We start from the raw sequence: 26796 nt of genomic DNA, 5'->3' as shown, positions 1-26796 counted from the left end.
CAGACCACTATGCTTTTTCCCAAATTATCGCTTTATCTGACATTTCCTTATCCCTTCCCTTTTCCACCATCACACCAACATCAAATATCTACTGTGATAGAGAATATATGATGTTTCACTACACCGATTTCATTTTACTTCTGGGAGAGAATCCTCCTGAAATGCAGGAGAGGCAGATTCAATCCCTCAGAAGAAGGAAATGGCAACCCACTCCAGTATTCTTCCCTGGGAAATCCCGTGGACAGAGGAGCCTGGTGGGCTACAGTCTATGGGGTCGTGAAAGAGTTGGACACGCTTAGTGACTAAACAACAACAAAGATGTTTGCTCTATGCAGATTAGGCTGCTAAAACCTTTTGTGCAAACCTTCACTGAATTTCTCTTTTCCCTTCTCTCTGGGTCAAATGCAGGTGATCCGGAGGTGGACACTCAGGCATTAGAAGATGATGGAGTCTTTCAGTGGAAGAGCTTGGATACTTGTACGTTAACATGGAGTCCAGATTCTGGTCAACCATCAGTGAACTACAAGAGGAATAAGCAGTAAACCTTTACTAGAGTAAACCAAAGATGTTTGTGGGTGGTGTTTGAGGCAGCCATTAAAATGCCTTCCATAACTATACCTTCTCAACTTTCAAGATCTCTTCCAATAATCTTTGTTTGGGTGATAATCTCAAATCTAACATTTTCCTTTCTGTGGCATCACCCAGCCTCCTCTATAATTTGCCAATTGGTGGTAACAATACCCTTTAATTTATGGTGTTGATAGAGGATTAAATAAGATAATCCATGCAAAATCTCTGGACCAAAGTGAATACAGTGTAAATGCCAGCTTTCATTATGATCTCCAATATCATTCCAGCACTGAGACTCCATAACTGGTGATTTTTAAAACTCAGAGCCAAAAATCCTGAGAAACAGTCTTAAATGTTTCCCTGACATTTCTGAAGAAAAGGTTTTAGGATATGGGCAATGAGAAATCCACGGAATGTTAGTGAATACAAACATCACTGGGAATGCCTTTCACAAAAACGATCCAATGAAAAGACAACTTCAGCTGAATGACCATCAGGGTATGATTTCAGAGCAGAGATGCTGAGGCAGCAGTTATGAGGAAGAATTGAGCCCTGAAGATGACAAACATCAAGAGACCAGTGTTACTGTTATCCTTAGTCGGCTTGAAACTTTGTCACCGAAATAACACAGACCACTAACCATCTGTTCCCTAAAAGTCATGACTCATGCGTTTCATGCTCTTCAAATCTAGTGCTTAAAAAGTCATCAAGTATGCAGAGTTGTTCCAAGAAATCCCTACCTAGTAATTGTATTCAGCACAGCTATTTGTTATGTATTCTCTCAACACTTATTGAGATGTTTTGCTAGCTGTGTAACCAAACTTGTTATTAACTCAGTTTCTATGGTGTCATGGAAAAGACATGGCTTTTGATAGAGACAGAGTTGCATGGAATCCTGGATTCACGCCTTATTATGTGTATCTGAAGATGAGCCATTTACTTTACCTCTCTGAGTCTCAGTGTCACTACCCATGAAATGGGGTTAATGTCAAGTATCTGGTCACTAGGTGACAAAAATCTGTCTAGTCAAAGCTATGGTTTTCCCAGTAGTCATGTATGGATGTGGGAGTTGGACTGTAAAGAAAACTAGAAAGTTAAGTTGCTCATTCGTGTCCGACTCTTTGCGACCTCGTGAACTGTAGCCCACCAGGCTCCTCCATCCATGGGATTCTCCAGGCAAGAATACTGGAGTGGGTTGCCATTTCCTTCTCCGATAAGCACCAAAGAATTGATGCTTTTGAACTGTGGTGTTGGAGAAGACTCTTGAGAGTCCCTTGGACTGTAAGGAGATCCAACCAGTCCATTCTAAAGGAGATCAGTCCTGGGTGTTCATTGGAAGGACTGATGCTAAAGCTGAAACTCTAATACTTTGGCCACCTCATGCAAAGAGGTGACTCACTGGAAAAGACTCTGATGCTGGGAGGGATTGGGGGCAGGAGGGGAAGGGGATGACAGAGAATGAGATGGCTGGATGGCATCACCGACTCGATGGACATGAGTTTGAGTGAACTCCGGGAGTTGGTGATGGACAGGGAGGCCTGGCGTGCTGTGATTCATGGGGTCTCAAAGAGTCGGACACGACTGAGCGACTGAACTGAACTGAACTGAAGATCCACAGAGATCCACAAAGTGGATTAAGTTAAATTCATTTACTTTTTAAATCTACTTATTATTAAATTAAATTACATATTATACTTTATTTAAAAGAAATATATAGATGGTTTTCATGGCTGTTGTAATGCCTCCAAAGCGTGATTAAGGATACAGGCTTCTGTCCTTCTACTTTACCCTTCTAGGATATTGATTTCATCCTCAGGCAAGTCCACAGTTATATATGGCGTCTAGGTCTTTGTCCATTACGTTCCTAATACAAGTTGTAAAAAGCACAAAGGTAGAAGGGCTGAAAGGCTGTAAGATGAATCTGCTCTCCTTCAGTGGCCTTTCTGGAAGTTCCACGTAGCACCCACTTGCATCTAGAACTTGGTCGTACAGCTGCAACTAGCTGCAAGGGAGTCTGAGAAATGTAGGCTTTTATTTCTGGGTTTCAGCATGCTAAACTAAAAAGCTGGGTTTCTATTAACTGAAAAGAAAAAAAGAAAAGACATGTTAAGGGAAAATGCTGAATAGGACTGGAGGAAACTGGAAGTATAGCCCAGAAGTTGCTAAACGGTTTTAACCCAAGGACCAACTCCAGTTGGAACAGAGTTGAGGGGGCTTCTGAGCCATAAATAAGGACCCTATGGAAGAGTGCCACGGCTGGTGGTCCCCTGGGTTCAGGCTAAAGATGGTGACAGTAGTCACACCATAAGCTTTCTCTCCTTGGCTTAATCCAGAGGCATGAGAGGATTTCAGCCTGAGTACTTCTGGAAGAGTGGGTATTTTTCAAACAGTTATGATAGAAAATATTTGTGCTTTTCACTACATATTGAAAAATGTTTCCCAAATCATTTTCTTGTTCAATACACTCCCTCTCAAAGTTGGAAGAGGCAGACAATTATAATCTGCACTTGGTAGTTGAGAAAATAAATTCAATTGGAGAAGAGGAATGCATAAGGTCATGGAGTTATCAAGTGGCAGAGCTAAGGTTTAAACTGCAGCCTCCTGGCTTTAAGTATGGAGCTAATCAAGTAGTAGAGCTAGGATTTAAACCGCAGCCTCCTGGCTTTAAGTATGGAGCTATTTATATTGGACTTGACAAGTACTTAGAAGCAGTTGGCTTTGGGGTGAGACAAATGGAGGTTTGAATCTGTGTTCTACCCTTGTGGGGTCTTTCTGTTTTCAAATGCAGTAGTATTCATTTCTGGGGGCTGTACAGTTCTATGTGTGTTAAGACACGCATAGATTCTTGTAAACACTACCACAAACAGGATACACTACATTTCAAACATAAACAATAATCCCCTTGTGGGGGCCTTTGGAAGGCTTTGCTGTGAAACTAGTCAGATGCTTCTGCCTGTGTTACTATTGACAGTCAGAGTTCAAAATGCCAGTGAGGCGCCAACTCATTATGAGCATATGATAAGGATATGCGTCAGGAAGATTTGGGCTGCTGGTGACAGAGGGTATAAATAGGGATGGCTTGAGGCTGAAGGGCACATCTTATCCCACCTTATAATGAGAATTCCACAGGTAGAATGGGTTGCAGGTGCTCCTGGCCCACTTCTCTGTGGTCCTCCGGGCTCCATAGACTGGCGACAGATGGTCCAGGTGTCACTTTCAGACATCATGCATTCAGAGGCATGAAAGTACCACCCTCTTCTCTTTCCCTCTTAGGGTTGAAATATCCTTGTCTAAAAGCCCCAGGGTAGAGCATCCTTCCATGTCTCAGTGACCAATACTGAGTAACAAGTCTTTGGTTAATTAATCGGCAAGAATAGGGGTCCCCTGATGGACTCATGCTACTCAGGATGCAATGACTTGAGCTGAGATGGTACCTACTTCTGTTGAAGCACATAATTGTATCATGGGTTCTGATACAATGTGGCAAGTGGTATTATGAATAACGAGTAGGCAGCAAACAGGAATTATACAGGTAGGTTCCTGCTGACAGCTCACTTCTCCTTGCCTTAGACCAGCAGTCCCCAATGATTTTGGCACTGGGGACCAGCTTCGTGGAAGACAATTTTTCCATGGACCTGGTGGGGGTGATGATGTTGGGACAATTCAAGGGCATTACATTTATTGTGAACTTTATTTCTATTGTTCTTGCATCAGCCCCACCTCAGATCATCAGGCATCAGAACACAGAAGTTGGGGAGCCCTGTCTTAGACCACTGAACCCCAGGCTTAATCAGTACAGTAATCAACTAGCAGCCAATTGAAGCCTTTTACTCTCACTAGAAGAGGAACTAGAAAACCTCTTGATGAAAGTGAAAGAGGAGAGTGAAAAGGTTGGCTTGAAGCTCAACATTCAGAAAACAAAGATCATGGCATCTGGTCCCATCACTTCATGGGAAATAGATGGGGAAACAATGGAAACAGTGTCAGACTTTGTTTTTTTGGGCTCCAAAATCACTGCAGATGCTGATTGCAGCCATGAAATTAAAAGATGCTTACTCCTTGGAAGGAAAGTTATGACTAACCTTGATACTGTATTAAAAAGCAGAGACATTACTTTGCTAACAAAGGTCCGTCTAGTCAAGGCAATGGTTTTTCCCATGGTCATGTATGGATGTGAGAGTTAGACTGTCAAGAAAGCTGATCGCCAAAGAATTGATGCTTTTGAACTGTGGTGCTGGAGAAGACTCTTGAGAGTCCCTTGGACTGCAAGGAGATCCAACCAGTCCATTCGTGTTCATTGGAAGGACTGATGCTAAAGCTGAAACTGCAATCCTTTGGCCACCTCATGCGACGAGTTGACTCACTGGAAAAGACTCTGATGCTGGGAAAGGTTGGGGGCGGGAGGAGAAGGGGGCGACAGAGTACGAGATGGCTGGATGGCATCACCGACTCTGTGGACATGAGTTTGAGTGAACTCTGGGAGTTGGTGATGGACAGGGAGGCCTGGCGTGCTGTGATTCATGGGGTCACGGAGAGTCGGACACTATTGAGCGACTGAACTGAACTGAACTCTCACTAGAGTTTGTGCACGAGCGCGCGTGTGTGTGTGAGAAAGGGAGCAAAGAGAGAGAGATGAAAACAACTGCTAGGAATAGTTGGAATGTACATTACCCTACGCTTGTTCCTTGGAAGGGAAGCTGTGACAAGCCTAGACAGTGTGTTAAAAAGTAGAGACATCACTTTGCCAACAAATGTCCGCATAGTCAAAGCTATGGTTTTTCCAGTAATCACATATGGATATGAAAGTTGGGCCATAAAGGCTGAGTGCCATAGAATCTGTGCTTTCAAATTGTGGTGCTAAAGAAGACTCTTGAGAGTCGCTTGGAATGCAAGGAGATCAGGTCAGTCAATCCTAAAGAAAATCAACCCTGACTATTCATTGGAAGGACTGATGCTAAGATTGAAGCTCTGATACTTTGACCAGTTAATGCAAAGAGTCAACTCATTGGAAAAGACCCTGCTTCTGGGAAAGACTGAAGGCAAAAGGAGAAGAGGGCAGCAGAGGATGAGATGGTTAGATAACATCACCAACTCAATGGACATGAATTTGAGCAAACCCTGGGAGATAGTGGAGGACAGAGGAGCCTGGTATGCTGCAGTTTAAGGAGTTGCAAAGAGTTGGACACAACTTAGAGACTCAACAACAACAACAACACATTACTGTACTGTGACAGGAGTAGCTTTTTTTTCTTACTGTTAACAAATTGAACATCCCACCAGGAAGCTCTTAGCCAGGAATCTCTGTATCTTTCCATTATGTAGTTCCAGCAGACAATCATTCCAAATCCAGGCAAGGTCAAAACGAAGTCATTAGTCGATTTGGATAAAGGGAATATATATATATATATATATATATATATATATAATTTATTCAAGTTTGGCTTGAAGCTCAACATTCAGAAAACGAAGATCATGGCATCTGGTCCCATCACTTCATGGGAAATAGATGGGGAAACAGTGGAAACAGTGTCAGACTTTATTTTGGGGGGCTCCAAAATCACTGCAGATGCTGATTGCAGCCATGAAATTAAAAGACGCTTACTCCTTGGAAGGAAAGTTATGACCAACCTAGATAGCATATTAAAAAGCAGAGACATTACTTTGTCAACCAAGGTCCGTCTAGTCAAGACTATGGTTTTTCCAGTGGTCATGTATGGATGTGAGAGTTGGACTGTGAAGAAAGCTGATCGCCGAAGAATTGATGCTTTTGAACTGTGGTGTTGGAGAAGACTCTTGAGAGTCCCTTGGACTGCAAGGAGGTCCAACCAGTCCATTCTAAAGGAGATCAATCCTGGATGTTCACTGGAAGGACTGATGCTGAAGCTGAAACTCCAATACTTTGGCCACCTCATGCGACAAGTTGACTCACTGAAAAAGACTCTGATGCTGGGAGGGATTGAGGGTGGGAGGAGACAAGGATGACAGAGAATGAGATGGCTGGATGGCATCACCGACTCTGTGGACATGAGTTTGAGTGAACTCCGGGAGTTGGTGATGGACAGGGAGGCCTGGCGTGCTGTGATTCATGGGGTCGCAAAGAGTCGGACACGACTGAGCGACTGAACTGAACTGATATATATATTATTTATTCAAGTATTTTCTTTTCATTATGTAAGTTGCAGAATAAAGTTGCTGTATAATTAGTGCATAAATGATTCATCATAGAGGTTGAATGTTATTTTCCTTTTATTCTTTTATTAGGACTCGCCAGTGGTTGGTTGGTAGGGGGAAAATGTTTCCAACAAGTTTTAAAACAATGTTTTATGGATTTTCCTCTAGTGTGGACAAAGGATGGACACAAAGCAATAAGATGTCTAAAAAGAAACCAACTAGCAAATCGGCATCAACTTCAGGACTGGGATAGTTATCTTGATTTACGATCCATATAATCTACTCTATTCTTTTGATCACTTTCAGAGAGTGTTCATCGATATACGGGCTCCTTGAGAGCAGAAACTATGTCCCATTCACCTCCATGTCCCCAAGCATGGTTGACCACACTAAGTGCTCAGTGGACTCTGGCAGAATCGCACTTAGAAATGTTACATATTTGTCCTTGATATTTGAGATTCTGTGTCTATCTTAACTTTAGTGTATCTTTGCACAGATGAAAACACATTTTACTTCCCACACCTGTTCTTTTCCGTGGGTCTGCCTTAGCAATGGGAGAATCAATAAATAGGAAAATATTTATTTTTATATGGCAGGATGGAAAATAGGTTTTGGAAAGACCAACATAGGGTAAAATGAAAGAAGGAATTGAGTGATCTTGCCCAAGGCCACCAAGAAAACAGTATGCTAATACCAGAATTGTGGTCAATTGAAGAATGATGTTCTATTTTAGTGTTATGTGGTATAGTTTAGGGTATGAAATTTTCAAGGAAAGTTCTCAATTAAAATATGCATCCTATCTATTCCCTGATGGCTTAAGCGGTAAAGAATCCACCTGCAATGCAGGAGACCCAGGTTTGAACCTTGGGTTGGGAAGATCTCCCGAAGCAGGAAATGACAACCCACTCCAATATTCTTGCCTGGAAAATACCATGGACAGAGGAGCCTGACGGACTACAGTCCATAGAGTCGCAAAGAGTTGGACATGACTGAGCACTGCACACACCTGCCTATTGATGCCTGAAATTTCCCCATTAATATTTGGTCCCTTTGTATTAAGCTTTTAATTTGACATTATATTTACATAACATTTTAAATTTGCATATTACTTTATACTTTATGTACCATTCATTTGATCCTCATAGAAGCAGGCAGAAATGGGTAGGGGAAGGCAAATTAATGTGTTTTGAAGATTAGGAGACTAAAGTTCAGAAAGTTTGAACAACTTTTGAAACCAAAGGACCTTGAAATCTCTGAGTCTGTTGGCTTCAAATTAACCACCTCTTTGTTCACTTCCCCCATACTGTGTGAACCTTCCCTATTTCCACTAGTTGGAATTAATTCTTCAATGTTCTGTGTTATAGTGCCTCTGATAGATCCTATTATCTTTGGGCTAGTCCTGCTTTTTTCTTATAGACTCTCAATATTTCTAGGGAAGTTAAAGTTGGTCTGGTCTAAACAAACATCTGATGCTTGAATTCCATTTATGATTATCCTATCCAAGGGGTGGCCTGGGCTCCTGAATACTTCCATTAACAGTGATCTCACTACCTATGCAGATAACCTGTTCCCTTAAAAATCCCTCTTACAAAATTCTCCATTTTAAATAGATTTCTGCTTCCCTGGGGGAATATGATCTCTTTACAGTCAAGGCTTGTGTCCTTATCATCCCTGTATCTCATCCACTTCTTCCTGTTGTAGCAGAAGCTCAATAAAAATTTGTTGAATGAATAAATCAGTAGATGAACAGCTGGATGGGGTTTCTAACAAAAGCTTCAAACAGTTGTGTCTAGTATCTTTCAGAAGCTATTGACCTGACACCTACGGTGTTTTTAGTTGCTAATTTATTTTCCTCTGGTTGGGGTTTTGGAATTTCTAATGCAAATATTTTTGAAATACAAAGCATAAACCATCGGTCTGGCCTTTCATAAACTGGATGCCTATCAAAACTGAATGCAAGGACATGTGAGATATGAAAGTGTAATAACGTATGGAGCAGCCAGCAGCAGGGAGATATAAGCTGATAACTGGCTGCAGGGAGATAACAGTTAAGACAGAGGGAAGACAAGGATGCTGTCTGGTGCTGGAAAGGAGTAAACAGCAGAATGCTTGGTTGCAGGTGGCGGGGCATGGTAGGAAGGCAGAAGGGGGGACATCCTAGTTGTTAAACTCCTGCAGGCTGGCACAGCTTGCATGCGTGTGAATCCAGTTCTATTACCAGCTGCCTGACCCTGGGAAAGCCATTTACTTCCTCTGCCATCCAGTTTCCTATATGGAAACTAGAGATTAAATGAGTTAAAGAATAAAAAGCCCCCAGAACATCTGCAGGCATGGCATGTAAGTTATCTTTATGATGGGATTCGTGGTCAGGCAGCCTGGGTTCTAGCCCTGAGTCTGTCTCAGTCTAGCTGTGTGAGTTGATCTCCATGAGTGCTAGTCCCAGATCATCCGTAATGTGGGGATGATCATGTGCTGTGTGGAGTGGTGACGGTGATCAAATGAGGTAAATACATTACCCTGTTCATTAGCGAGTTGTCAACTGCTCTGAGATTCAGATAAAGCCATTTATTCTTCGTTTTGTGGATACCCAAGCCTTTCCCAAGACACCTGGGAATTTCTGGTACGCTTACATCCGTAGCGCCACCTGGGACTCGGAGCTCCTGCATTGTTGAGAACTAACTTGAGCATCATTTCTACCCTGATGCGAGGCTCAGCTTCATCTTGACTTCTAGAATAATCACAAGTGTGCCTCATTCCAGGTTCCTGTATATTAGGCAGCCGCTGCTGATGTCTCGAGGGCGTCCCTGTGTGTGCCTGTGTTGCCGGGTGAGGAGAAGCCGCGTCCTCCACTTCCAGCCTTCCACCAGGCACATGCTCTTCCCCACACCTGCATTGTCAAGGAAATCTCAGATATTGGGTTGGCCAAAAGGTTCATTTGGATTTTTCCATAAGCACAATCATAAAAATCTGAACAAGTGTTTTGGCCCGCCCAATAATTCTCCTTCTTTATAAAGAGCAATTGACCTCTTCCTCAACTGCTACTTTGGTACCAGCCGATAGTCACGTGTGTGGCCCCATCTTCCTTCCCACGCATTTATTAAGGAACTTTTCCAAATAAAACCCTCACTTTGCTCCCCAAGAAAACAGGCAAGTCAATAAAATTTGGCCAGGTTTTCTGTAACCCTTACTTCAGACAAATGTGCCTTCAGTTAAGCAGTCCTCACTGCTGGTCTCTTCCTTTTGCCTGGCGAACTTCCACCACATCTCTGAATTCTGCCCCCTGAAGAATGGAGCTCCACCACCCTAAACACTGGAGACGCAGCAGCATTCAGCTGTTTTCCTGAGGACGCCAGGATTAAACTCACCCAAACTTGCACTAAACACTGACTCAGGCCCGGCTAACGCTGATAACAAGGGAACTTACTCTGAACTAAGGATCTAAAGATGTTCAAGGAACAAAGGGACCAATCAGGCAATTAATACATGAAGAGGAGTTATCGAGCACAGAAGAAAATAGGAAGGAAAAAACTGGTCTGAACATTTCTCTCCAGAGTTTTGACACCATCCCTCTTATCACGCTCCATTGACTCCCCAAAGGCCGAGCTTCCCATCCACGTGGGAAGAAAACAGTTGGTCAGATTTCTCTATTCTAAGAAGGAAACAATATTTCTTCCAGATCAATTTTACAAAATTTCTGGAAGGTGATAAGCAGGTTTAAAGAGAATAAATAGAGATTTTAGAATGAGAGAGACCCATGCATCCATTTTTAAGTTGCCATCATGGCCTCTAGAGAACAATTCTCAAAAAAGGTGAACTTTCATGCATTCAGCTAAATGTGAATCAGCTCTGAGAGGAGACACTGCATAGGCTCCATGAGTCCGAAAGACAGAAACAGTCCCCACCATAGCAGTGGTTGTTGTTGTTTAATCACTAAGTCGTGTCCGAATCTTTTCATGACCCTATGGACTATAGCCCACCAGGATCCTCTGTCCATGACATTTCCCAGGCAATACTGGAATGGGTTGCCATTTCGTCCTCCAGGGATCGTTCTGATCCAGGGATCAAACCTGGATCCTCCTGCATTGCAGGTGGATTCTTCACTGCTGAGCCACCAGAAACCCTGCCATAGTGGTACTTACACCATAAACAAATAATCATATGGTCATTTTAGTGCATATCTTGGAGGAGAGCTACAGGCTGCCATCAAAGTGTGGTCGGGGGCTTTGATCTGGCTTGAGGGGCCAGGGAAGCTATGCTCAAGGAAGGAGTGTCTGGGCTGACATCTGTGGTGAACTGGATGTGCCAGCACCATCAGGCTCAGGCACCCAGTTACTGAACCGCGTTTATGTGAGTGGCTCTGTGGAGGTGTTGGCAGGTGTGCTTAACGTCGACCAACAGTTTACTCTAAGTAAAGGAGCTTCCCCTGGATAATGCGGGTGGGCCAGAGCCGTCTGGTGAGGGCCTCAGGGACAAAAAACTGTTTCCAAAGAAGAAGAAACTCCGTTTCAAGACTACAGCATCAACTTTTACCTGTGTTCCTAGTCTGTCAGCCTGCCCTATGGATTTTGAAATTGTCAGTTTTGTGCATGAGACAATTCCATAAACTAAAGATATTCACATATGTATATTACATACAGGCATACACACATTCATTCCTACGTACAAACATACACACACAGATTCACAGATCGATAGATACAGAACACAAACACACCTGCACACACACATGACCTCCCCTTGGTTTCGTTTGGTGTTCTGAGACTCCAGGTGTTATGTCTGAGGATGTGTAGGGTTTGGGCAGGCGCAGTGTGAAGCGGAGCTGAGGGACAGCTTCCGCGCAGAAGGCACGCCCTCCTGGAAGCCTGCCCACTCTTTCACACAGCGTCTTTCATGCCTCCACTGGCCCAGCTCTGCTCTTTGGATCCATCAGCAGATTTCTCCTACTTCCCTTCCTTGCAACTACCTTGGTGAAGCTCGAATCCCTGAAGATATTGAATGTCTTATCCACAACAGGTTATCAGCAGGGATCTAGGAAGATGTTTCTGCAGACAGATAGATAGTTCCTTGACCTTGAGGTCTAGTGTCCTGAATTTGGGCCCAGATCCCTACTTCTTCCCTGCGAATCCTTGGGCACATATCTAAGTCTCTCTGAGACTGAGTTGCTTTTGCTGTTCTATAAAATAAGAATGGAGAAGGGAAAGGCAACCCACTCCGGTATTGTCACTTGGAAAATCCCACGGACAGAGGGACCTGACGGGCTTGGCGTGCTACAGTCCATGGGGTCACAAAGAGTCGGACACAATGGAACGACTGACACTTTGACTAAGAGTTAATATTCATTGAGCTCCTAATATATTCCGTGCACTATTCTAAGCATGTTAGTATTGATTCAGTTAATCCCGTCCACCATCTTACGACATAAGAACCATTGTTACTCACACTTCATGGATTCGGAGCTGAACAGGTGAGGAGGTGTTCAAGGCCGGCAGTCAGCAGGTCTCAGGTGCAGGCTCTGAGCTCAGCGGAGTCCAGCTCTGTTCTCTTTGCCTGCATCCCCACCACCAATAATCCCTGTGTCTCCCACCATACAAGGCAGTTGTAAGCAACAGCTATCAAGGGGCTTTTTAAAACCCGGAAAGCTTCATGAATGGAGATTAATAGTTTACTATTTTTTTTCTTTATTCTGCAGAAGGCTCTGAGGTGTTTTCCCATTTGTTTTAAGATTTGCCTTAGTTTTCCTGGTTATTCTTTTTTAGACTCTGCATGATGGAGTTTTGATTATGTAATTGGTCCTTCAAGGAAGCCACTTTACCTTTGCTTTGAGGTTGGGGGCACTCAATGACTTGCCCCAAGTCACACAGCTGTGATTTGGACTCCAGTTTGATGGGAAGGCCCAGCTGATCACTATTACTTCGTACTCTTCCGACCCCCACCAGTCTGTCTGCCATTTACACTTGATGGGCATGGTGGTACCAGTCCGTCTTGGGTTTCTTCCTTTCTGGACTTTCTACTTTGAGGGAAGAAACACTGACATCAGCCCCCTTTTTTTAAAAAACAAATTTGCATTAATTATTTTGAACACACGTTCTCCAATTATAATTTTGATTCATGGATGCGATTTGCCTTCTTTCTTCAGCAACCTCTGTGGTTTGCTCTGATGTGGAAATACAGGGTGTGTCATCTGTGCCTCCCTCCTTCTCTCCTCCTGCCCAGCCCAGGGTCCCTTCTTTTTTCGTTGCGGATTTGTTTTCTTTCCCTTCCCATTCACATCCCTGCTAGCCTGTTCTTTATCTTGCAGCTGAAGCTCCTGCTGCAATGGGCTCTGAAGCTATTTTGATGTTCTGCTTGTTGTGGAAATAAACTCTCCCTCACACCCTCACGCACAGCTTGTGTCCTCCTAATGGAGTACGTGGTGTGTGTTTGTATGCGGTTCTGGTACAAAAAGGACTGTGGACTCCAGGAGAGACCAGGCAGATGTTCCAAAAGCAGAGGTGTTTTCGTCGAGAGTTCATCTTGCAATTCACTTTGGTCTTGTTTTAAATCAGTTACCAGTTGACTGCCTACTGTATGCGCAGACTACACTGATTTTTCTAAAGTATCCATATTATGTAGCTCTCTTCATGTAAGAATTAATAAGGATACTTGGGAATAAGGGAAGAGATCAGAGCATGGGGAAAATGGAGATAAATGGGACAGATTTTGCAATGCATCCTGGAAAAAAAAACCAACAAACCAAACAAACAGGGAGCAGAGACACAGAATGTCCAGGTCAAGCCCACAAGCTTTGGAGAGTGTGGGGCGGTTCTGAGAAAGGGTCGGGATATACGGAAGGGGACTGGTAGAGGGGTAAGACCTACGAGGCTTATGAAATCCCACTGTGGGAGCGGACTGGCAAATGAAGCTAGGGCACTTTGGTGTGACTATTTTGATGTAGTCAGTCTGCGAACAATATGATGTGGTCTAAATAGAAGCCTTTAAGCCTTCCGGCTTTGTTTCTACTGCACGTCATGCGAGCAGAGGTCCTCATCAGCCCACCCCGCTCCTGATCTTGTGCCTCAGTTCGTGCACACGATTCACCCCTCTTTCCACGGCGTCTTTAGCTCTCCCCACATCCCCACGTCATGGTCTGTCCCTAAGCTTGTAGCTGCCAAACCTCGACTGGTTGCACCAAAAAGACCTGCTTAAAGAGTAACACCTGCGTGAACAGATATTCTTTTATAGCCATGCTGAGATGAAAAGGTAAATACAAAGTACCTGAAGCAACGGAGATACTCTGTTGTGTTTCTTAGTATATGTGAATCTCGCAAGGGAGGCATCAATAAGGAAGCTGTGGCAATTTTTGACTTAGGGTCTATCTTACTTGATATAAATATAGCTATCTTTGCTTTCTTTTGGTTACCATATGCAAGAAATGTCTTTTTCAATCCTCTTACTTTCAATCTATGTGTGTTCTTAAATCCAAAGTAAGTCTCTTATAAACAGCATTTAGTTGAATCTTTAAAAAAAAAAAATCTACTCAGTCACTTTGTGTCTTTTGATTTGTGAGTTTATTCCATTTACATTTAAAGTAATCATTGATAGAGAACTAACTGTTGCCATTTTGTGAATAGTTCTCTATTTTCCCTGTAGTTCTTTTGTCCTTGCTTCCTCTCTCGTGTCTTTATTTGTGTTTTATTGACTTTTTTGTATTGATAAACTTTAATTCTTTTCTCTTTTTCTTTTGTGTACCTTCTACAGGCTTTTTCTTTTTTGTGTGTGTTTATCATGGGGCTTACATAAAACATCTTGCAGTTACAATAGCCTATTTTAAGTTGATAATAATTTTGCAAGAGCCAAAAAGAACACTATATAATAATAAAATGACCAATTCACCCAGAAAATATAACAATTAAAAGTATATATGTTCCCAATATCAGAGTTCCTAAATATATAAGCAAATACTGACAAAGCCGAAAGGAGAAATAGACAGCAATACATTATCAGTAGGAGACTTTAACATTGCACTTTCAATAATGGTTAGAACATCCAGACAGAAAATTAATAAGGGAGCAGTGGACTTGAGCAACACTATAGACTAAACAGACCTAACAAATAAATATGGAACGCTGCACCCATGGCAACAGATTATACTTTCCTTTTTAAGTGTATAAGGAGCATTCTCAAGGACAGATAACATATTAAGCAAGAAGATGGGCCTTAACAAATTTAAGAAGGTGGAAATCGTATCAAGTGTCATTTTTGTCTAGAATGGGATGAAATTAGAAACCAGCATCAGTAGAAAAGTTGGAAAATTTATAAACCTGTGGAAATTAAATTCAAAAACATGTGGAAATTGGACAAACACATTTCTGAAGAACCAGTGCATCAGAAAAGAAATCAAAAAGGAAATTTGAAAATATCTTGAGACAAACAAAGATGAAAATATAAAACAGCTAACCCTGGAGGATGAAGCAAACACTGTGCTGAGGTGGATGTTCACGACAATGAAGGACCATGGTGGAAAAGAAGAAAATTTGCAAATAAACCACCTAACTGTACAGCTTGAGGCATTAGAAAAAGAAATACTAAGCCAAAGTTGGTAGAGGATGGAGATAATAAAACTAGAGCAGAGATGAATGAAATAGAGAACAGACAAATCAATGTTGGCTAAAAATGAAGAGAGAAATCTTACCATAGGTGACAACGTGGGTGAACCTTGAGGCCATTACGCCACAAAAGCAGTCAGTCACAAAAGGACAAATACTCATGATTCTACTCTCCTGACACATCGAATAGAGTCATTGACTCAGAGAATGGAGGCGGCCAGGGGTGGGGTGGGGAGAAATGAGTTTCTATTCAACAGAGGTGATGTTTTGAGTTATGCAACTTAAATAAGTCCTAGAGATCAGCTGCAAAGACCCTCTGGATAAGGGTGAAAGAGGAGAGTGAAAAAACTGGCTTGAAACTCAACATTCAAAAAAACTAAGATCATGGCATCTGATCTCATCACTTCACGGCAAATAGAAGGGGAAAAAGTGGAGCCAGTGACAGATTTTGTTTTCTTGGGCTCCAAAATCACCGTGGACAGTGACTGCAGCCACGAAATTAAAAGATATTTGCTCCTTGGAAGGAAAGCAAACTAAGACAATACATTGAAAAGCAAAGATACCACTTTGCCGGCAAAGGTCTGTGTAATCAAAACTATGGTTTTCCCAGGAGTCATGTACAGACATGAAGGTTGGACCCTAAAGAAGGCTGAGTGCTGAAGAATCGGCACTTTCAAATTGTGGTGCTGAAGAAGACTCTTGAGAGTCCCATGGACTGCAAGGAGATCAAACCAGTCAATCCTAAAGGAAATCAACCCTGAGTATTCATCGGAAGGACTGATCCTGAAGTTGAAGCTCCAATCCTTTGGCCACCTGATGTGAAGAGCCAACTCACTGGAAAAGACTCTGAGGCTGGGAAACATTGAAGGTGTAAGAAGAAGGTGGCAGAGAATAAGATGGTTAGATAACATCATGAACTCCATGAACATGAATTTGAGCAAACTCTGGGAGATAGTTGGAGAAGGCAATGGCACCCCACTCCAGTGCTCTTGCCTGGAAAATCCCATGGACAGAGGAGCCTGGTGGGCTGCAGTCCATGGGGTCGTGGAAGAGTCCGACACGACTGAGTGATTTCACTTTCACTTTTCACTTTCACGCATTGGAGAAGGAAATGGCAACCCACTCCAGTGTTCTTGCCTGGAGAATCCCAGGGACAGGGGAGCCTGGTGGGCTGCTGTCTATGGGGTGCACAGAGTTGGACACGACTGAAGCGACTTAACAGCAGCAGCTGGGAGATAGCTGAGGGCAGAAGTGCCTGGAGTGCTGCGGTCCATGGGGTAGCAAAGAGTCAGACACAACTTAGCAACTGAACAGAGACCTTCAGAACAATGCTATTCCTGTAGTTAATGCTTATAATTTTGTTGAGAGGAGATTTCATAGTAAATATTCTTATCACAATAAAATCAAAGAAAATAACTTACAAAAATGAGAGATTCACACTGCAGTTAATTTGTTTCCTTTGTGGGAGAAAGATGGCATGTTACAATGCAAAATTCAAAAGAAACTCAAGATATGTGGTTACAAGCCTCAGTTCTGCTTATTAATATTTTTGAATCATTAAAAATAAGTTTATCTTTCTGAGTTTTGGTTTCTTCAGTCTGTCAAATGGGAATAAAGTGATCTGTCTGAACTGTGTCACATTATTATTAGTATAGCTTACTTTCTGAATTCCAAAGCTTTTCTAAAGATCCATCATCAATTTTGGTCCAGAAATAATTTTCTCATTTTCCTCATAAGAATTCCACAACTCAGTGAGGTTTAGTGACATATTCAAGGTCACACAGCTAGCAAACAATGGAACTGAAATTAGAATCCAGGGCTTCTGGTTTCTGACTTTATTTTTTTGGGCTCCAAAATCACTGCAGATGGTAATTGCAATCATGAAATTAAAAGACGCTTACTCCTTGGAAGGAAAGTAATGACCAACCTAGACAGCATATTAAAAAGCAGAGACATAATTTTGCAGACAAAGGTCCATCTAGTCAAACTATGGATTTTCCAGTAGTCATGTATGGGTGTGAGAGTTGGACTGTAAAGAAAACTGAGAGCCAAAGAATTGATTCTTTTGAACTGTGGTGTTGGAGAAGACTCTTGAGAGTCCCTTGGACTGCAAGGAGATCCAACCAGTCCATTCTAAAGGAGATCAGTCCTGGGTGTTCATTGGAAGGACTGATGTTGAAGCTGGCCACCTGATGCGAAGAGCTGACTCATTTGAAAAGACTCTGATGCTGGGAAATACTGAAGGCAGGAGGAGAGGGAGTTGATGGAGGATGAGATGGCTGGATGACATCGCTGACTCGATGGACATGAGTTTGGGTAAGCTCCAGGAGTGGGTGATGGACAGGGAGGCCTGGCGTGCTGTGATTCGTAGAGTCCCAAAGTTGGACACGACTGAGCAACTGAACTGAACTGAACTGATTGCCCTCTTCATAAGTGTTTTCTTATTGTCCTACCACTGTTTATATTAGCATTAACCTTGATCAGTTTTCTGGAGACATGTGTTTTCTTACTGGGTTAAGGAATTTGAGAGATGATGAAAGTTGGGTGCTGGTTTAGTGAGGTCCCCTAGAAAGGCGTGTGTTTGTAAAAACATCTTCTCCTTTAAGGGGAAGGTACAAGAGAAATTGGAAGGTTTGAGCCCTCTGCTTCAGTTTTCCTCAAGGTGGTTACTCACTGAGGATGAACAAACTGATTGAGAAATATTCTATGTCTAAGTGGGCACTTTTATTTGAAAATTATTTTCTGAGAAGTCCCTACATCTGATACATGAGCCAAAAATTAGCCCACATGCAATAATAGTACAAATTATATCCTCAATGGGAACAAAGAAGCCTTCCTCTCAGAGACCCGTGAAAGGAACACCTTGGCCAGAACCCCAGGGTTTCATCTTTTAGACTTGCTTGATCTGGGGAGCTCTCAGAAGTAGGATCTTCTGGGCTAGGGTCCAAAGTCTTCCTGGTATTAAAAAGATACATCCCAACATAAAGATAACAATCTTATTAGGGAAACAGTTCATTTATCCCATCGCCTCATCCTGGAAAATCACATGGAATTCACAATTCCATTTATAAATATCTCAACGATATTCTTCACAATTTTACCATGAGTTACTCCTGCTGTGAGGGCCCTTTTTTCATTCTTAAGTGCAGACATCCAGCTTCTGGGGTCATCCATAGTGTCTGAGGCCAGGAGATAGGCAGAGGAAGGATGAGAAAATGTAGCAATTTTCACAGAGAACTTGGGGGAGCTCCTGGAGCATCAAAAATCTCTTAGAGAAAAGCTGACAGATGAGTTCAGAATAAATGAATCCCTAAAACATTCAGAGTGTGAAATATTAATGGAACCAGTCCTTGGCCCCAAATGCATTTGGGAATTTTTTCATTGATGACAAAACATTTGAAAAATAGTTAAGCAAGGTTTAATGACCTGGAAAAGCTGAGCTATTCACCCAGTCCTGTATTATTTGTGAAGTGCTTGAAAGAATCTCCTGACAGAACAGCGTTATCTGCAGGGTCTCCATTAAGGATGGCCCCTTGGTGGTTCTTGTAAAGGGGGTGGGAACAAAAAGCTGAATGAGAGTCTCATCAGAGAAATGAAAACATTTTGCAAGTGCTTCTGTTGAGTTGCATTAGTCACTCCCCTGGAAGAGGCTCCAGTGTTACCAGCAGAACAAAGAAAGAAAGAAACTAAAATACAGAGTACAGTCTGCATTATCATGACTACGGCACTGAGAGAATTACCCATCTGTTTTGATAAAGAAATAACAGGGTATAGTTTGGAGCTTCAGAGACCATTGTTTATGTTAGGAGATGCTGAATCTTGGGGCTTCCCAGATGGCCTGGTGGTAAAGAATCCACCTGCAATGCAGGAGACCTGGGTTCGATCTCTGGGTTGGGAAGATCCCTTGGAGGAGGCCATGGCAACACACTCCAGTAATCTTGCCTAGAGAATCCCATAGACAGAGAAGCCTTGCAGGCTCTATGGAGTCACAAAGAGTAGGACACGACTGAAGCAACTTAGCAGGCAAGCATACTGAACCTTGCCCCACCCCCAAATTATCATTGGAATGATTTAGCAAGCACAGGCAGAACCAGAGAGGTAAGTTCTGAATACCTCTTGTGTCTCCAGCACTGTGCTGAATGTTTTCACAGTTTTTTCATCTTGTATTAATTGTCATTAAATAAGAAGCACAAGCTGGAATCAAGATTGCTGGGAGAAATATCAATAACCTCAGATATGCAGATGACACTACCCTTATGGCGGAAAGTGAAGAGGAACTCAAAAGCCTCTTGGTGAAAGTGAAAGAGGAGAGTGAAAAGGTTGGCTTGAAGCTCAACATTCAGAAAACAAAGATCATGGCATCTGGTCCCATCACTTCATGGGAAATAGATGGAAAAACAGTGGAAACAGTGTCAGACTTTATTTTTTTGGGCTCCAAAATCACTGCAGATGCTGATTGCAGCCATGAAATTAAAAGACGCTTGCTCTTTGGAAGGAAAGTTATGACCAACGTAGATAATATATTAAACAGCAGAGACATTACTTTGCCAACAAAGGTCCGTCTAGTCAAGGCAATGGTTTTTCCCGTGGTCATGTATGGATGTGAGAGTTGGACTGTGAAGAAAGCTGATCGCCGAAGAATCGATGCTTTTGAACTGTGGTGTTGGAGAAGACTCTTGAGAGTCCCTTGTACCGCAAGGAGATCCAACCAGTCCATTCTAGAGGAGATCGATCCTGGGTGTTCATTGGAAGGACTGATGCTAAAGCTGAAACTGCAATACTTTGGCCACCTCATGCGATGAGTTGACTCACTGGAAAAGACTCTGATGCTGGGAAAGGTTGGGGGCGGGAGGAGAAGGGGACGACCAAGAATGAGATGGCTGGATGGCATCACCGACTCTGTGGACATGAGTTTGGGTGAGCTCCGGGAGTTGGTGATGGACAGGGAGGCCTGGCGTGCTGTGATTCATGGGGTCGTGGAGAGTCAGACACGACTGAGTGACTGAACTGAACTGAACTGAAATATTACCAATTTTACAGAACTAGAAAACTGAATACTGAGATGTTGAATCATTTGCATAAGGAAACACAGCTGATAAATAACATTACCTTGATTTGAATTCAGATCCATTTGATTTCAGAGCCCATGCTTTAAGAAATAAACAGCGTGATGGAATCTCCTTTCCTAAAAATTTACCTGTTCTTCTAAGTTTGGGTCTTCCTACGGAGAACCTATTTTAGGTCTAGTTTCAGGATTATAGACCAGTATCCTTAATACCTTCTATTGACACCAGAATATATGAAGCAAGACTTGAAAATCTGTAATAGAGGTTTATTTATCTATTTATTTATCTGTTTATTTATTTATGGGAATACAGTTTTCTAGAGCTGCAGATCTCTTGCTTTTTTCCTCAACTGTTGTCTCTTCCTCAAGATAAAGGAGAAAAAACCTTTGGGCTATGATGCATGCTTTTTTAAAAAAATTCTAACACTGGCTCAATCATTTCTAATTTTATGAGTATGGGTAGCTCATATGACATTTCTTAGAATTTTATAAACTGTAAAACAAAATAATATTTTCTATGACTTACCTATATAATTGTATGAAGAACAAATAAGATTGAGCAAGGCAATCAATCAAAATATGAAGTTACTGTTGTGGCAACTGTGAAGGTCCCTATACTGTTTCTTAAATAGGGAAATTTTGGTATATGCCAAAGAAATGTTACACTGAAAATGAAAGATGACCATTTTTAAAATTTTCATGACCTTCTTGGAAACCTTTATATCTCTTTAGATTGGGTGTTATCTGGAAATTAATGGGTAGCACTTCACAGAATCTATAAACTCGTTGGTAATGAATCCAGAATTTTGTGAATATTTGGTTTCTAAGGGGAGGGTCAATTACATTCATCTTATTTCCAAAATGAGTGCATGACTATAAAAATGTTTAAAAAGCACCAAGGGTTAAATTGTATACTCCTATCAGCTCAGTTCAGTTTAGTTCAGTTGCTCAGTCATGTCCGACTCTTTGAGACCCCATGAATCACAGCACGCCAGGCCTCCCTGTCCATCACCAACTCCCGGAGTTCACTCAAACTCATGTCCATCGAATCAGTGATGCCATCCAGCCATCTCATACTCTGTCGTTCCCTTTGCCTCTTGCCCCCAATCCCTCCCAGCATCAGAGTCTTTTCCAATGAGTCAACTCTTCGCATGAGGTGGCCAAAGGATTGCAGTTTCAGCTTTAGCATCAGTCCTTCCAATGAACACCCAGGATTGATCTCCTTTAGAATGGACTGGTTGGATCTCCTTGTAGTCCAAGGGACTCTCAAGAGTCTTCTTCAGCACCACAGTTCAAAAGCATCAATTCTTCGGCGGTCAGCTTTCTTCACAGTCCAACTCTCACATCCATACATGACCACGGGAAAAACCACAGCCTTGACTAGACGGACCTTTGTTGACAAAGTAATGTCTCTGCTTTTTAATATACTATCTAGGTTGGTCATAACTTTCCTTCCAAGGAGTAAGCGTCTTTTAATTTCATGGCTGCAATCAGCATCTGCAGTGATTTTGGAGCTCAAAAAAATAAAGTCTGACACTATTTCCGCTGTTTCCCCATCTTTTTCCCATGAAGTGATGGGACCAGATGCCATGATCTTAGTTGTCTGAATGTTGAGCTTCAAGCCAACCTTTTCACTCTCCTCTTTCACTTTCATCAAGAGGTTCTTTAGTTCCTCTTCACTTTCTGCCATAACGGTGGTGTCATCTGCATATCTGAGGTTATTGATATTTCTCCCGGCAATCTTGATTCCAACTTGTGCTTCTTCCAGCCCAGCGTTCCTCATGATGTACTCTTCATATAAGTTAAATAAGCAGGGTGAGAATATATAGCCTTGACGTACTCCTTTTCCTATTTGGAACCAGTCTGTTGCTCCATGACCAGTTCTAACTGTTGCTTCCTGACCTGCATATAGGTTTCTCAAGACGCAGGTCAGGTGGTCTGGTATTCCCATCTCTTTCAGAATTTTCCATAGTTTATTGTGATCCACATAGTCAAAGGCTTTGGCATAGTCAATAAAGCAGAAATAGATGTTTTTCTAGAACACTCTTGCTTTCTCCATGATCCAGCGGATGTTGGCAATTTGATCTCTGGTTCCTCTGGCTTTTCTAAATCCAGCTTGAACATCTGGAATTTCATGATTAACGTATTGCTGAAGCCTGGCTTGGAGAATTTTGAGCATTACTTTGCTAGTGTGTGAGATGAGTGCAATTGTGCGGTAGTTTGAGCATTCTTTGGCATTGCCTTTCTTTGGGATTGGAATGAAGACTGACCTTTTCCAGTCCTGTGGCCACTGCTGAGTTTTCCAAATTTGCTGGCATATTGAGTGCAGCACTCTCACAACATATTCTTTCAGGATTTGAGACAGCTCAACTGGAATTCCATCACCTCCACTAGCTTTGTTTGTAGTGACGCTTCCTAAGGCCCACTTCCCTTCACATTTCAGGATGTCTGGTTCTAGGTGAGTGATCACCGTATCGTGGTTATCTGGGTCATGAACATTTTTTTGAATAGTTCTTCTGTGTATTCTTGCCACCTCTTCTTAATATCTTCTGCTTCTGTTAGGTCCATACTATTTCTGTCCTTTATTGAGCCCATCTTTGCATGAAATGTTCCCTTGGTATCTCTAATTTTCTTGAAGAGATCTCTAGTTTTTCCCATTCTATTGTTTTCCTGTATTGCTTTGCACTGATCACTGAGGAAGTGTTTCTTATCTCTTGTTGCTATTCTTTGAAACTCTGCATTTAGATCATTTAGATGGGTATATCTTTCCTTTTTTTTTTTTTTATTAGACTGCCATACAAGCAGCAATTCAAGTATCCATGAGGCCAAGATAAAGGCAGGAGATTAAAATTTTCTGAGTAAGAAAGAGAAAAGGAGAAAAGCATCTGTACATTCAAGATGAGGCGGAAGAAGAAGCAGTCCTTCCTGCAATCCTCATACCAAAGACTTCAAGGAAAGCAGCTATGCTAGTGACAGATACAGCCAGAGGTCCAAATACCTGGTCTGGAAAAGAAACTCACCAGATTCAAGGTTCCTGACAGGCCTTATATTTTCCGTGTTCTTTTAGATAGGCCTAATCTTCCATTGGAGAAGGCAATGGCAAGCCACTCCAGTACTCTTGCCTAGAAAATCCCACGGATGGAGGAGTCTGGTAGGCTGCAGTCCGTGGGGTCGCTAAGGGTCGGACACGACTGAGCGACTTCACTTTCACTTTCACACATTGGAGAAGGAAATGGCAACCCACTCCAGTGTTCTTGCCTGGAGAATCCCAGGGACGGGGGAGCCTGGTGGGCTGCTGTCTATGGGGTCACACAGATCGGACACGACTGAAGTGACTTAGTAAAAGCAGCAGCAGCAGTTACCTTCCATTTGAGCCATGACAGTTCCTTGTTAGATAACTCTCATCTTCTGTTATGGCCGGAAGAGTGAACCAAGAGGGCCGGGGCAGGCCACCTTTGGACACCACCTGGCGGAGGGATTCAGGCATCTAGGGGAGCCGCGGCAGCAGCAGAGCCCTGCGAAGTTCTGAGAATGAACCGCACACATGGGGCCACGTGCTCACAGCCGGAACACTGCCTTGCTGACTTCCTAGGCTCCACCTTAAATCTCCCTACTCTGGTAAGCGTGCCATTATCCTCACCTGGATGCTCAGCCTTTATATTGAACTTTATTAATAATAAAAACAAAAATTACATGGTGCTTACCCCTCTTAAAAGGCCTTCAATGTCTATTAACATATTTAATCATCCCATTAAGCCGGTGAAATAGGAACTGATGATTTCAATTTCTTTTACAGGTAAAGAAATTGAGGCTTCAAGGGTAAGTGACACCCTGAAGGGATATTTTTAAATGGCTCATCAGGGACTTGAACCCAGGCCTTCTAATCCAAAGCCTGTGATGTTTCCACTTCATGTGGTTACTTTAGGGATTAAAATACTCAGACCCTGTGATTTCTCCAATTGTTATTACGAGTCATTGTGATATATCTACACACATTGGAAAAATAATCCGTGGTTCAAATGTATTTGTGAAACGTGGAATACTATATCCCTATCTATGTAACTCATAATACATGGTGGGATAGCAAAGACTCCTAAAAGCCTTACAGGAGAAAATAAACTCTAGTGTTTATTTGAATTAGAATTTTCTCATTTCTTGGACCACAGGTCATTCACTAATATGAAACATCCATGTATATCCATGTATATCAAATGTTATGTGTGTGTGTGCTCAGTTGCTTCAATTGTGTCAGACTCTTTGCAACCCGATGGACTGTAGCCCACAAAGCTCCTCTTTCCATAAGATTCTCCAGGGAAGAATACTGGAGTGGGTTGCCATGCCCTCCTCCAGGGGATCTTCCTGACCCAGGGATCAAACCCACGTCTCAAATGTCTCTTGCAATGGCAAGAGGATTCTTTAGCACTAGCGCCACCTGGGAAGTCATCAAATGTTATACCAGGGGCTGATAAAACACCGGGGAAATATGTTCTTATTCGATATTCTGACCCTTGACCTTTCAGAATTAAAATTTATCTTCTCCATAGACTGTCACTCCCACTGGCTAGTGGGAGTATTCAGGCAAGGCTGATGGCTAGTTAGAGAAATTTTCCAATATTGGCTAGAGACACCATGGTTATCTTTTTACCAGACTCAGAGACTGGGGAAAATGATTTTAATATTCACCAGACTTTCTTTGTAGAAAGATACCCAAGGCTGACGATTCAAGGTAATTCCATCTATCTTATGACCCGCATTTTGTTTCTAAATTACTAGTTTCTAAATGTTCTAGGGTCATTCATTATTTGTCAATCTTTGCTGCGTTCAGTGGCTCCCTCCTATAAAAATGGCCATCTTGGAATCAAGTAATTTGTGGTGTGGTGCTTATTAGTAGCGTCTCAGATTGAAAAATGTTAATAAGAAATTAATTAGGCAACACAGCTGGAAATAGAACAGGGAGCGATGGGCAGTTACAAGGAAACATGGGACACATTTCACCCTGTTAGAGTGGCAAAAGCTGACCTACGCAATTTAAGAAGATCTCTCTATGTTCTAAGTCATTTGGACTTGAATATTTTATCTCAAAAAGAAATGCAGAGGCCATGCACTGAACACTCATTCTGGCCTGGGCATTAAGTAAGAGGGAGCAGAGGAGGCAGATTAATTCCTTGCTTTAAGCCTCTGGTAACAAGGAGGCAGACATGCACAGCAGTGTCCATATGCTCCAGAAAACAGAACCGAGATATGAACCACAGAAGGCTTCCCAGGTGGCACAGTGGTAAAGAATCTGCCTGCCAACGCAGGAGGTACAAGAGATGCGGGTTCGATCCCTTGGTCAGGAAGATCCCTTGGAGGCGGAAATGGCAACTCACTCTAGTATTCTTGTCGAGTGAATCCCATGGACAGAAGAGCCTGGTGAGTTACAGACTGAAAGAAAGTGAAAAAGTGAAAGTTGCTCATTCATGTCCGACTCTTTGCAACCCTGTGGACTATACAGTCCATGGAATTCTCCAGGCCAGAATACTGGGGCAGGTAGCCTTTCCCTTCTCCAGGAGCTCTTCCCAACCCAGGGACCGACCCAGGTCTCCCACACTGCAGGTGGATTCTTTACCAGCTGAGCCACAAGGGAAGCCCAGGTTACAGTCTATGGGGCTGCAAAGATTCAGACACACAATTGAGCACGCATGCTAGTTCTGAAGCAGTGGCAGCCTGAGAAGCTTCACAGAAATTACATTCAAATTGCATTTTGCATGTGAATAAGGAATCTCTCCCTGCTTCCTGCCCCAGGATCCTCTTCTTTTTTATTTTATTTATTTTTTTGTAGTTAATTTATTTTTTATTGGAGGCAAATTATTTTACAATATTATATTGGTTGGTTTTGCCATACATTGATATGAATTTGCCCCGGGTTTACATAAGTTCCCCCTCCTGAACACCCCTCCCACCTCCCTCCTCCCTTTATCCTCCCTCTGGGTCATCCCCGCATGCCAGCCCCGAGCATCCTATAACATGCATCGACCCTGAACTGGTGATTCGTTTCACATATGACAACATACGTGTTTCAATGCCATTCTCCCAAATCATCCCACCCTCACCCTCTCCCATAGAGTCCCAAAGACTGTTCTATACATCTGTGTCTCTTTTGCTGTCTCGTATACAGGGTTATCATTTGCATCTTTCTAAATTCCATATGTATGTGTTAGTATACTGTATTGGTGTTTTTCTTTCTGGCTTACTTCACTCTGTATAATAGGCTCCAGTTTCATCCACCTCATTAGAACTGATTCAAATGTATTCTTTTTAATGGCTGAATAATACTCCATTGTGTATATGTACCAAAGCTTTCTTATCCATTCGTCTGCAGATGGACATCTAGGTTGCTTCCATGTCCTGGCTATTATAAACAGT

Source organism: Moschus berezovskii, chromosome 7 (assembly GCF_049115385.1).
Source record: "Moschus berezovskii isolate FMDL1 chromosome 7, NW_MosBer_1.0, whole genome shotgun sequence".
In the NCBI taxonomy this organism is placed as follows: Eukaryota; Metazoa; Chordata; class Mammalia; order Artiodactyla; family Moschidae; genus Moschus; species Moschus berezovskii.
The sequence above is the reverse complement of the archived record's forward strand: the minus strand, read 5'-3'. Positions refer to the sequence as shown.